This window comes from Lactuca saligna, chromosome 4, assembly GCF_052625555.1.
Source record: "Lactuca saligna cultivar CGN05327 chromosome 4, ASM5262555v1, whole genome shotgun sequence".
Lineage (NCBI taxonomy): Eukaryota > Viridiplantae > Streptophyta > Magnoliopsida > Asterales > Asteraceae > Lactuca > Lactuca saligna.
Genome location: NC_136420.1, coordinates 104,903,296 through 104,917,663, shown reverse-complemented (window position 1 = coordinate 104,917,663; position 14,368 = coordinate 104,903,296).

The window sequence follows — 14,368 nt, the reverse complement described above, 5'->3', positions numbered from 1 at the left end:
TCTTATTAACTTCCAATTTCTCTTGGTGGTTGTGACTTGTTTGAGGCATCACACTTGAGGTGCTAAGCTCTTGAAAGGCCAACAACTACAAGCTACAAATAAGAGGTATTCTTCTAACTATTTTTATGATTCGTGTACCTAATTTGTATGCTAGATAGGTTTCATGATTTGGATATTTTTTGTTGCATGTATAACTAGAGAAAACTTAGATCCAAACAATTAGGGTTGTATGTGTACTATAGGAGTGTTATAGTACACAAAACCCAACAATGATATCAAATACTAGGGTAGTTTTTTGTTATATTGATGCATTGCTATAATTTTCAAAGCTGGAAAATATGTCAATTTCAATTCTGCATGATTACCATGACGTGGCAATGCTTTCCACGACGTGGTGATGCATCTGATGGAAGATTTCGAATTTCATGGCTTAATTTGGATTTGGATAATTACTATAAATTGTTTTGTTGATAAAAAAATCCGATTTTATGTAATGAAATTAATTATCCTCATCTTAATTAAAAGATAACTATCAAAATTTTAAGATAATTGATAGTTTATATGAAAAATTAACTATTTGTAAAATTTGAAATTATCTTACTACACAAGTATTAGGTCAAATTAGTAAATGATAAATTATATGATAATTTCATTAGTTAAAATTTGATCTAAATGTTTCTTGAAGAGTTTCATAACTTGTCCTCAAGTTATGGAACTTGAAAAGTCTCATTCATGAAACAAATTAACTCTTTAAGTTATGGAATTCAAGAGTCTTGAAAGGTTACAAAACTTGTCATCAACTTTTGGAATCCAAAAGGTTTTGAAGAGTTACAAAACTTGTCCTCAAGTTTTGGAATTTATAATTTGATTAAAAAAGTTTTAATTGAGAAATATTAAATACTAAACCTTTTGACTTCATAACTTAAGTTTAGAATTAAAAGTTTTTTTTTTTAATTATGGTTTTGTTGATAATTAATTAAAAGATTAGTTAAAAGAGTATTAATAAATCCATAATTATATGGTTTGAATTTAATTTAATTAAAAGTCTAGTTTAATTAATAGATTAAACCACCTAGTATTTTAAATGTTTAAAATACACCCTTATACTATATAAAATTAAAATTTTAATATATTATATATGTATAAGTAACAAAAGGTCAGTCTTACCGTGAATAGGCCTCATTCACGAAGCTGATTTATAAGGGGTGTTTAAAGAATCTGATGTATCCATTCTTACCCACCGCACTCTTGACTAGTGGAGGGTCGTTAGCCGAACGGGCTTGATAGGACATTTAAATCCTCATTAAAAGTATGATGAAATATTAAGTAACTAAACCTTTTATAAATTCACAATTTTAGTTACTTAGAAAAAATGTGAATTTGATGCTAACCCATGAAATTGCACATTGCACCTTATTAGTCGTTAGTGGAGTGTGTGTGGTTAACCGACACACTAATATGAGACTAATGAAGGATGGAAATAGGTAGCTCATAGTTTGTCATTGATCAATGGAGCATGTGTGGTTAACCGACACATTGATTAGGTGATAAACGACTTCGAGAGTATCGAGCTAATTTGCATGGTTACCCACACCTTGTTTGTGATCCTCGGCATCCCAATCACAAACTTGAAGTGCATAAGAGAGATTAAACATGTCATTGAAAAAGTTCACTGAATCTAAAAGAATCTAGGAATTTCAATTCATTTAAAACCTAATGCTCTTTTTCGTTTTCATGGTGGAAATTGATAAATCGTCATTTACCTACCTTTAAATATTTTACAATTGGATTACAACATCTCTCTTCCGAATTGTAGAATATTGTGTTGGGTCCTAGCCTAAATATTTTCATTTTGGGTGTTATATGAAGGACTTAAATCAACTAAAATTGAATTTCTCCCTTGTAGATGTCTAGTTTAGACAACTATGGTCTTCCTGAATCTTTTGGAAAAAGTTTCCTCATGAAGATGATGTTCCACGATTGGATCATGGAAATGGAAATCATACTTCCCTTCCTCCACCTCTTCTAATAGTTCTCCCTAACCCACATGTTCGTCGACTTGAAAAATTCAAGGTCACTCAATCCCTATTGGCAAGCAAACATGAAGATGCAAGGTCTATGTGTGCACATGTCTTGGAGATGAAGTCACACATTAACAAGCTGGGAATGTTAGGAGTCGTTGTGTCAAGGAAGTTGGCTGTTGACTTGGTTCTTCATTCACTTCCTAAGTCATACAGTGAGTTCGTTAAAGACTACTATGTGACAAACCACAACGTGACCTTATTGATCTTACTTATTTGCTTATAGCTGCTGAATCAACAAGGATTTGGCGCACTGGTGAAGTAAACTTGATTGGAAGATCTACTTCCCAAACTTCCATAGACATTGACAGTTGAGACATTGGAAGTAAAGAAAAGCTTTCTCTTCCCAATGGAAAGGGATTGGCCAAGGCAAACCATTTGACCAAATGGTAAAGAGAAAGGCTAAGCCTGTGATTGTACCATGTACCATTCCGAGAGAGTCTATTTGTTTCTACTTTCAAAAGAAAGGGCATTAAATGCGAAGCTGTTGTATCTACCTGAAGGACCATAAGGATGGTAAATTCAAAATGTATGACTCTACTTCAGGTAAGTCCACTATCTAACTCTATTAAGTTCCTATTTGAATATTCTTTATACATGATGTAATGAGATTACATTTTGATGTTTTGTAGGATCGAAGAAGAGAAAAGGAGATTCAAGAAAGAGCTGGCTGAGTCTGATCGCGAAGAGATGGATTTTGATCGCATGATTCGATGATCAGAGTTTTGAGCTGCTACTTAGGAGTTATCAAAGGTTGCTTAGGAATATTTAGAAACATAGTTTTCATATGTACTTGCATTTTAAGGACAAGTTTTTCCGCATTTTATAAATAAAGAAATTTTTTGATTTGATCTTATTTTATATTTCCTTACAGTGGCGTTTGTGAAAGTTGATGTTTGTATGTTTCTATTTTTAGCAATATGGATTTGATTCTTTCGTTTCTGGTAGTGTCTAAATTTACCAAATAAGGAAAGATTATCATCACTAAGTTTCAATTGGATAGAAACTTGGAATCATGCAACTTGTATTGTATGATGAATGAGAACCTTCATCTTTGGAAAATTAAGACTAATTCCTTGTTCACATATAGAAGTGAGTTAAATGAAAGACTAGGTGATCTAGTACACTTTGTTGTGCACTGGTCAGGTCCACCACAAAGATCGATAAGACTATTCGTCATGATTTACTAAAACTTTAGTAAATATGGTTATGCTTACAAGTTTAAGTGTAATTCTGAAACATTGAAAAAAGATTCAAGCTAGAGTAGAACGAATAAGAAGAATCAAATTAGGCAGAAAGATAAAAAGTTTCTCCAATCTAAAAGGAAAGGAGAGTATTTTAGTATCGTGTTTTAGGATTATGTTAATGATTATGAAAACCATATCACAATTTATCCTCTAAGGACACCTTAGTGCACTTGTATGGCTAAGAAGAGGAATCGGGAATTGTTGAAATAGTTAAATCAATTAAGGTGAGTCGCTCTAAGACTTGATTTTGGAACAACTGATAGTTGTGAAGGAGTGTTTAAGCCCATAACTATAATTGGTATGTACTTGACCCGAGAGTAGCATGGTCCATTTCGGGTTGCTTTTACCAGAACAGTTTGACAGGATGGATATTTGAGAAAGAGGTTATTTGTGATTTATTAATATATTATAAGTATAACATATTAATTGAGGAATCATATTATTTAATTAGTATTGATCAAGAATTAAATGGATTTAATTTAGTGATAAAAAGACACTAATTAAATTAACGGGGACTGATTATGTAAATCAATAATACATATGGTTTGGGCTATTGATCCATGATGGACTAAGTTTATTTGAGAGTCCATCAAGAGTTAGTCCATATGATTTATTGGAGCATAAGACAAAGTGTAAGAATTAGGGTTTACATATGACTCTTTGAATTCTACAATATATATGTGTTCCTTAAACCCTAAAATTGGCACTTGGATATTCCATGAAGAGTATAGTTGATTTTTGGTGTGCTTAGCCTCTCTCTTATTAACCTCCAATTTCTCTTGGTGTTTGTGACTTGTTTGAGGCATAACACTTGAGGTGCTAAGCTCTTGAAAGGCCAACAACTACATGCTACAAATAAGAGGTATTCTTCTAACTAGTTTTATGATTCATGTACCAAATTTGTATGCTAGATAGGTTTCATGCTTTGGATAATTTTTTGTTGCATGTATAACTAAAGAAAACTTAGATCCAAAGAATTTGGGTGGTATGTGCACCATAGTAGTGTTATAGTACACAAAACGCAACAAGTCAATCTCGAGTACCGAACCGAATTAATATCACCGGTACTAGTACTGGGAATGTTATCGGTTTTCAGTATTAGTATCGGTACTGGTGGTTCTGAACCCCAAATTTTATGCATTTGTAGTAGCGAGTACCGTCCCATATTTTTAAATTTGGTATGGTTCGATACCAGTTCTGGCATGGTACCGATACGAGATCGGGATTTCAGATAAACTGCTAATCCCTACTTATTCTTGAAGATCCATTTGCACCCAACAGTCTTAATGCCAGGTGTAGGTTCAGCCAAATTCCAAACTTGGTTGTCATGCATGGACTGAATCTCACACTCCATTCTCTCCTTCCACTTGGAAGCCTCATGCCCTGCCATCACTTCCTTATAGTTGGATGGCTCATCCATATCGACCAGTGTACGATCAATGATCAATACGTCTCCTTCTGTGATCACATGGAAACCGTAGAACTCAGGAGGAAGACGAACTCTACTGGATCTGCGTAGGGGAGTTGGAGACATATCATTTTGCTGAACATGTTTCTCTGCCTCGGGTTGAGGTTCCTCAACAGGTTCTTGCACCTCAGGTTGAGTGCTAGTGTCCACTAAAGGTTCTTCTTCACTTAACTATTGAATCTCTTCAAGGTCAATATGGCTCCCACTGTCCTCTTTTGAAATGAGATCCCTCTCGAGGAAGAATCCCCTTCGAGCAACAAACACTTTGTTCTCAGAAGGCTTGTAAAATAAGTATTCAAAGGACTTTTTTGGATAACTAATGAAGTAACACTTCTTTGATCTAGGATTGAGCTTATCATTCGCCTCGTGACGAACAAAAGCCTCGCAACCACAAACCTTTATATGTGCTAGAGAAGGACTTGTCACACTCCACATCTCAGACGGTATTTTAGTAACCTTATTAGTAGGTTTAGGATGTAGGCGGCTGTCTCTAAGGCATACCCCCAAAACGATATCAGAAGTGTAGCGCGACTCATCATAAATCAAATCATGTCTAACAATGTTTAATTTCTTCTCTCAGCCACACCATTCAACTGTGGTGTTATGAGAGGATACAGTTGTGAAACTATTCCACAATTCTTAAGATGATCGTAAAACTCAAGACTTAAATATTCTCCAACCCTATCGGATCAGAGAATCTTGATCTTTCTGCCCAATTGGTTCTCTACTTCGTTTTGAAACTCCTTGAACACCTCAAAGGTTTCGAACTTATGCTTGATTAGATAGATATATCCATAACTACTAAAATCGTCAGTAAAAGTCACAAAGTATCTTTCTCCATGTCTTTCACGGTGGCCTGTGAATGGTGCCTCTGTCATCTTGCCAATTAAGCAATATTCGCATACATCATCCGATTTAAGGTCAAATGATTCCAAGATCCCATCTAATTGGAACTTGGCTATGCACTTCTTGTTTATATGGCCAAGTCGACAATGCCACAAACATGATTTATCTAATTCACTATTAAAAGAACAAACATTCAATAATAGTTTATCAATTTCACTAACACAAACAACACTTTCATACATACTTTTACAAGGACTAGCTTTGAAAATAAAACACCCATTCTTATAAACCAAAATGTCACCATTATCATTATCAAACGAAAAACGACAACCATCCTTATAACGTGCATGAAAAGAAATAATGTTTCGTGCCATATCAGGTGAGTAGCAAAAATTTAATAAACTAAGATAAACACCACCACTAAGCATGAGCTCATAGTTCCCAATCCTTTTAACAGCTGACTTGTGCCTATTTCCCATGATTACGTTGAGCTCACCATGCCTTAACTTCCTACTTTGTCGTAGTCCCTGCATGTCAGAGAAAATGTGAGTACCACATCCTGTATCAAGAACTAAGAGTTAGAAGTAGATGTGCTATGGAGTTCTATCATGAACATACCTAAGGTGCTAGCCAACTTGACTTTACCCTTCTTAGGGTCCTCGAGGTATTTAGGGAAATGTACGCTTCCAGTGTCCCTTTGACTAGCAGTAAAAACAAACGACCTCACTTGGATCAGTAGAAGGAGCTATCTCAGCTTGGACCTTTCTATTAGGAGCTTGGTCAGACTTTCCGACCTTACCCATTCCCTTTCCTTTAGGATGAGAAACCCTTTTCCTTTTAGCAGAACCATGATCAATAGCCAAGATTGGAGCAGTAGGGTTGGAGCTGTTGGGTTTCTTCATGATCCCTTCAGCTGTCTTGAGCATGCCATGCAACTCCATCAAGGTCTTATTGAGGTTGTTCATATTGAAGTTCATGATAAACTGTGAATATGAACTACTAAGCGAGTTCAAGACCATGTCAATGGTTAAATCCTTAGGTAGCTCAACACCTAGATTTCCAAGTCTGTGTATGTACGACTTCATATTTTGGACGTGCGCACACACATAAGCTCCCTATTTTTGTTTACATGCCATGAGGTACTTAATGATCTCGAATCCTTCTTGCCTAGCCTGCTCTTGGAACATGTACTCGAGCTTCTAGTTTATGTCAAACGTGTTCAAATTTTTAAAATTCTTCTGGAGACCAGAATCACAAGGCAAGCCACTTTGGTCGATTCATGGTAATGCTTGTTGTAGGAAGTAACTTCTTCTGGGGTAGCAACTTCATCGAGAACATACTCTTTGCTCTCATATCTCAACGTGAATCTCAAGGTCCTGATCCAATCAAGATAGTTGGATCCATCCTCATTGAGCCTTTATCTGTTTAGAACTGACATTAGAGAGAAACTTGAGTTTTGAGTTAGAGGAGGAAGAGGAGGATTGTTGTTGTTGTTTGTTGGGATCGACATCTACAAAAGATAAGATTCGAATTAGTTTGACGTATGAAATTACTTAATAAATAATCATCCTAAATCAAATTATTAGATTAAGGCTAGGATCCATATTTGGCTTCATGATGTGTAAAGGGATGCCATAACACACCACAAAGTTATTTAGGTAGACAAAACTCTTTGTCAATTTCAATCACTCTGAAATTCCTAGATCTTTGAGATTCATTGACTATCAATGTCATGTTAATCTCGGATTATGTTCATCTCAAATTCAATGATGGTGATGCCGCGAATCATTGAATAGATGGTGAATCACCCATACAAAATTGTGTGGTCCCCGACTTAAGTTACACTTGAGATTTGCGAGTCTCACATCATTCTCTATGTAAACTCTCAAATTGACATGCCGATTAACCATACGAGCTCCATCAACAAGTTATATAGAGAAATTTTTTATGGATAACATAAGATTCACTTTTAATTAATAAAATTGGATTTTGTTTTATACTTTTATTTAGAATACTTTTAGATTGACCATTATCACTATCAAACCCTTTCGGTAACTCCATTCTCAAAATGAAATAGGGTGGTGAGGGTGGTAAGTGTGAAACATATTACAAACAAACTGTAACATCCCAAATCAGGTATGCTTTATGCACACTAACCTTTGGGCAATTATCAACTTTGGTCCCTAAAGGAAAAGCATGGATGACGAGTACGCGGGGCATACCGGGGTGTACGCTTGGCGTACTTGTGCACATATTGATCGCAGAGGATTGCCCGATACGTGGGGCGTACCAATGTATACGCGGGGCGTACCCGACCCAGACATGAAACCCTAGTCTTTTGAGTGCGATCTATTTAAAGACAATTATGGCCTCTTTTCTGGCCACCATTTCTAGAGACTTAACCCCCAAAACCCTAAATCTCGTTCATATAGCAAGAGAGTGTCTTGGAGGGCTTGTTGGTGCATTCTTGGACTTTTGAGTGAAGAGAAAGCTTTGGGAAGAGGAGGAGTTAAAGCTTAAGAATTTGGATCTGAGTTTAGTAGTGGGGAAGACATATTTTGGAGATAAAAAGCTCAAAGATTTCTCTCTTTTCTGTTTGTGTTATGTATGAGGATGTTTTAGGGTTTTGTCCCCCAAGTTGATAAGTTTATGTGTTAATGAGATACTAGAACCTGAGATCTGTCCCATGTTCGCTCATTAGGGGTTGCTATGTCACAAAAATCTATTCTTGGTCACTAAGAGCCGACCATGCTTGAGTTATGAGCTTTAAAATGTTGGAAATGGAGTGATTTGGTTGTTAGTGACTTATATAGCCATGCAAAGGCTTAAAGTCACCGACTTTATGGAATAAGAGGCTTAGGGACAGTTAGATCTGAAAGTTGGACGTGTGTCTTAACCGTTTAAGACCCAAAATCTAAAGGAGTATGAAACTAGGATTTACACGGGGCGTAATCCCAGTACGCGCAGCTTAACCCGGAGAGTTGACTTTTGTTGACTTTTAGGGTTTAGTCAATGATTGGATCTTTGAGCCATAAGAGGGGTAAAATGGTCTTTTACCCTTCTGAGAGAACTTAGAGAGGGATTAGTATAGCCTCTAAGAGTTTTATTGATTAGGGTAATTATTACATGTGATTAGGCGGAGGCTAGACCAGTATTACCGAGTTCGAGATTTACCGAGTTACCCGAGGTGAGTCTTCTCACTATACTTTACCTAGAGTGGTAATTAGAGTTATGTGACAGAGTATCTTGTATGCTTTTGTATGATGTGATTTCTATGTGATTTGTGCTATGTATGATTCAGAGTTTACAGAGTTAGGGCCGGAAGGTCCACAGAGTTAGGACTAGAGGGTCCATAGAGTTATGGGAGTGGAGGGTCCCACTTATACACATTAACCAGAGGGTCATACAGAGTTATAGCCTCAAGTGGCTAATATGTGTTGTATGTTGTATTTTGGGGAACTCACTAAGCATTTATGCTTACCCTGTTATGTGTTATGTGTTTCAGGTACGAGTGATGATCGCGGGAAGGTGTCGGCATGATCCGTACACACATACAGAGGAGTTTATTTGTGATCTTGGGATATGTTTTGTTTGATAACAATTGTTGAACATGAGATTTGAGAATGTTTAAATGATAAATATATTGTTTGAAAAGTGATTTTTTTTTGAAAATTTACGTCGTTACACAAACCTCATTAGGAATCAAAAAGACCTTGTTAAACCCCTACATTAGAACGGGTGAGCCTAGTCGAGGTAAGACTTACAATGTCAATATTTAAAATATGCGAGGATGCATATTGTAATTATCTTATACATAGAATGGATATGGATCTTACATATATAAGGGGTAAATTAAAAACTCTTTAACTTTAGTTGTCTATTATTAATTCAAATTAAGGATGCAATATAACAATTAATACAATATAAGAGATTAATATTTAAATTTATAAATCTCTATTATAAATAGTAATAAATATTCAAATTCAAATAAACACATTTAAATAATATTTATCAATTTTCCAGATTTAAAACAATTTAAATTTGACATTTATCCATATTTATCAAAACTTCATATTTGAAAAATAGAGGAAAATCCGAAAACCCTAAATCTGCTGAGGCCACGTCGTGGCTGCAACTAGGTTTTTTTTTAAATATATTATAGATTTTTCTTTTGTTCATCCATTATTCAATTTCAAACAAGTATTTTCAGAAAACATGGATCTAGGGTGAAAGTAACCATGAATTAATGGCTTTGATACCACTATTAGGTTTTCCAGGCATCAAATACACTCTATGATTTGGTAGCGGAAAAATTGAAACAACAATGATATACCTAAGTGTAAATGCAACCTATGGATCTACGGTTTCATACTATTACTTCTACCCTAGAAAAGTCCTAAGTCTCGGCTATCAGTAACAAACTCTGATACCTGCCCAATCACTCGCTCTCTCTTGCGGATCTGCAGTCTCACAGCCTCTGCCTGGGCCTCTCGAATGGTGTCCAACACAAGAGTCATCATCTTCATCCTCATACAAATATCTCGTATCGGGGCACTCTCCGCCCTACGAATTAGGGCATCGGCTACAACGTTAGCCTTGTCCGGGTGGTAGAGAATCTCGCAATCATAATCCTTTACCACATCCAACCATCTCCTATGGCTCATATTCAGGTTGGGATGATCCATCAAGTACTTCAAACTCTTGTGGTCCGTGTATATGATACACCAAAACCCATACAAATAATGACGCCATATCTTGAGGGCGAACACCACGACACCCAATTCCAAATCGTGGGTGTGATATCTCACCTCGTGAGGCTTCAACTGCCTCAATGCGTACGCTATCACGTGCCCTCTCTGCATAAGCACAACGCCTAACCCCGATGTCGATGCGTCACAATATACCATAAAATCCTCCATCCCTTCCGGGAGGGCTAATACCGGGGCTTTGCATAATCTATGATGAAGCGTCTCGAATGAGGCCTGCTGCTCTGGACCCCAAATAAAAGTCACGCCCTTCCAGGTCAACCTGGTGAGAGGAACGACAATCTTGGAGAAATCCCTGATGAATCTCCGATTGTAGCCGACCAACCCCAAAAGACTTCGATTTTGGCACCTCCCATCTCATAACCGCCCTAATCTTGGCCGGATCGACCAATATCCCGTTCTGGTTAACGAGGTGTCCCAAGAACTGGACCTCTCGTAACCAAAAATCACACGTTGAGAATTTGGCAAAAAGCCTCTCCGACCTCAATACCCCGAGAATCTCTCTCAGATGTTCCTCGTGCTGCTCTCTAGATCTCAAATATACCAGAATATCGTCGATGAACATGATCACCGATCAATCCAACATCGGCCTGCACACCTTGTTCATAAGATCAATGAACGCTGCCGGTGCATTGGTGAGTCCAAAAGGCATCCCCACGAACTCGTAATGCCCATAACAAGTCCTGAATGCCGTCTTCTGGATATCTTCATCCCGCACTCTCATTTGATGGTATCCAGGCCTCAAATATATCTTGGAAAATCAAGACACTCCCTGCAACTAATCGAACAAATCATCAATCCTAGGTAATCAATAACGGTTCTTGACCGTCAACTTGTTCAACTCCCGGTAATCATTGCATATCCGGTATGAACCATCCTTTTTCCTGACAAAAAGGATTGACGCTCCCCACGACAAGCCACTCGGTCTAATAAACCCCTTTCCAAGCAACTCCTGAAGCTGCGAGGATAGCTCCTGCATCTATGACGGCGTAAGGTGATAAGGCGCTGCCCCCGGAACCAAATCGATGCGAAACTCGACCTGCCTCTCGGGAGGCACACCCGGAAACTCCTCGGGAAAAACATCGGGGAACTCACACACTATCGGAACATCAGCAATCGAACTTGGCCTCTCCGCGGCCAGTTGTGTATCCATCACATAAGCTACAAACCCGCTGCAGCCCTGCTGTAAACTCTGTCTCGCTCTAGCAGCCAAACAAAATGCTGACCCACATCGGGTACCCTCGCCATATACCGTCAGCACTCCCCCACTAGGGTCTCATATCGTCACTAACTTCCGCTCACAGTCTATAACTACCACAAATCGGCTCAACCAATCCATGCCCACTATATCGCAAGCATCCCCCATCGTAATCGGGACCAGATCTATCGGAAACTCTACACCGAAGATCTCAAGTATACATATTCGAATCACATCATTAGCATACACTGCTCGCTCGTCAGCTATGGAAAGTCGTAGAGGTCGACTCAATGCCTCTCGTCGAATACTGATGTGCTGACTAAACGCTAACGACGCAAATGATCGACTCACACCCGAGTCAAATAACACCAAATCAGACATAGGATTCACAAGAAAAGTACCTATGCATATCATAAAATAAGCACAATATCTCAACTCAGCATAAATAAATGAAAGAATAAATACCAATCATGACATTGGGCGCTACACGGACCTCCTCTACTATCAACTAGAAGGCTCTCCCGTGAGCCTTCGGTGCCTCGACCTTCACTGGCCGACCCTCAGTAGCTCGTGCAGTAGCAGGGGAAGATCCCTGCGTGGATCCCTGCAACAACTGCGGGCACTCGGCCTTCCGATGGACCGTCTGGTTGCAATGAAAACAAACCATAAATCCTTTGGGGCAGTCCTTAGCTATATCCCCTTCCTTGACACATTTGTAGCAAGCACCCGATTGACAGACTCCATCATGTCCCTTGCTGCACTTCCCACATGTATGGCCCTTATTGCCTCTAGATCTCGTATCGGCGGGCTTGGCCTGCTTGGCTGCCGGCTGAGACTGTACCGGCCGCCTATCCTTCCCCTGAGACTCGGCCTCCTCCCTGGCTTGAGTCTCTAACTCAATCTCCTTCTTCCGGGTATTTGCGTGGAGCTCAGCAAATGTACGATAAGTCGAGTTCGCCACGAACTTGCGGATGTCCCTCCTCAGAATGCTCAAATAATGGCTCATGCGTGCATGCTCATATGACACGTGCTCAGGGCAAAACAACACCCTCTCATGGAACATCCGTGTAATGACAGTCACTGACTCCGTCCCCTGGTTAAGGGACAAAAAATCCTATGCCAACCGTTCCCTCTCTACCGGGGGAACATACTCGTCTCTGAACATGGTGGTGAACCTCTCCCAAGTTACCTCTGAAATCTTTGTAAGAGTGAAGTTTGTCGTAACAAACTTCCACCAGTCCTTCACTCCCAAGCGAAGCTGGTTCAGTGCAAACCGAACCCTCAAATGCTCTGGACACGTACAGGTGTAGAAGCATCCCTCGATATCAGAAATCCATCTCATCGCAACAATCGGCTTCATGTTGCTGAACTCCCGGAACAACATCGAGTCACCCCCTGAGGTCTAGCAACAGCCACAACTACAGTAGCTGCAGAAACCGTAGCCTCAGTAACCGTTGCGTATCTCTCATCAAACGTCTCAATCAAAGTGATCTTGATAGACCCAAACATCTCTGGTATCTCTGCTCGGATGGCCGCAGCCACCTCCTCGTGGATCATCTGACGAAGCTCCTCATCACTCACGCCACTGGTCCCAGGTCTGTGGCGTGTCCCAACCATGATATCTTTGAAATACAACATAAAAGTATCAAAGACTCGCTCAAGTATGCACGCACTCGATAACCCATCCCTACTTGTTCCTTAGTACCCCAAGAATTCTTAGTTGGACTACGCACTGATCCGGTGTTTTTAGTAGTACGAGCCCTATACTACCGTCCACACCACATCAGTACTCACCCCAAGTCTTCCTCCTGGGATCCCAGATCACAAGTAATCTACTTCTCGCTAAGCACCGGCTACCCTTCGGTAGGCCCCTCCTAAGCTCCTTACTGCTACCTACTCACTCTCAAGCATCTCATAGCACTAGTAATCTCCTAGGCTAAGGCATCACAGATCAGGCCACTCTAGTCCTAATATAAATACCTAGCCTACTCTAGCATACATATCATATCATATCATATCTCATAACACATAACGTAAGGGTATTTTGGGAAATCACCGTTCGGGCGTTGACTGATCGTACACACTGCTTCTTTCTGCTTTCTCAAATTCTTTTACTTTTTAGAAAAATTGTTCCTTGTATTAAAACTTTATCAAATCCTCAGTTTGAGTTCAGATACGCCCGAAGGTGCATCCGAATCCCTCAAACCAAGGCTCTGATACCAACTTGTAACAACTTGAATTTTCAAAAAAAAAATTCATTTTTCAAATAACATAAAACTCGTTCAATATTCTCAATTTTCAAATTTAACAAATGCCATCATGATAAAACATATCCCAAGATCATAAAATAAATCTTCTGCCAGTGTGTACGGATCATGTTGGCGCCTTCCCACGATCATCGCTAGTACCTGAAACACATAACACATAGCACTGTAAGCATAAATGCTTAGTGAGTTCCCCAAAATACCATATACAACACATACGCCACTCAAGGCCATAAATCTATGGGATCTTCCGATCCATGTGTCTCAGGGGACTTCCGGCCCTACCCGTATGACCTTATGGTCCTCATCATCTTGACCTTCCAGTCCATACACTGTTGACCTTCCAGTCCATATCATAGTACTCATAACATAGCATAACACATACGTATCACATAACAACATATATCACATACTCCGCATACGTGCTCGGTATACTGTCTAGTAACTCTAGGTAAAGTATAGTGAGAAGACTCACCTCGTATACTGTCTAGTAACTTA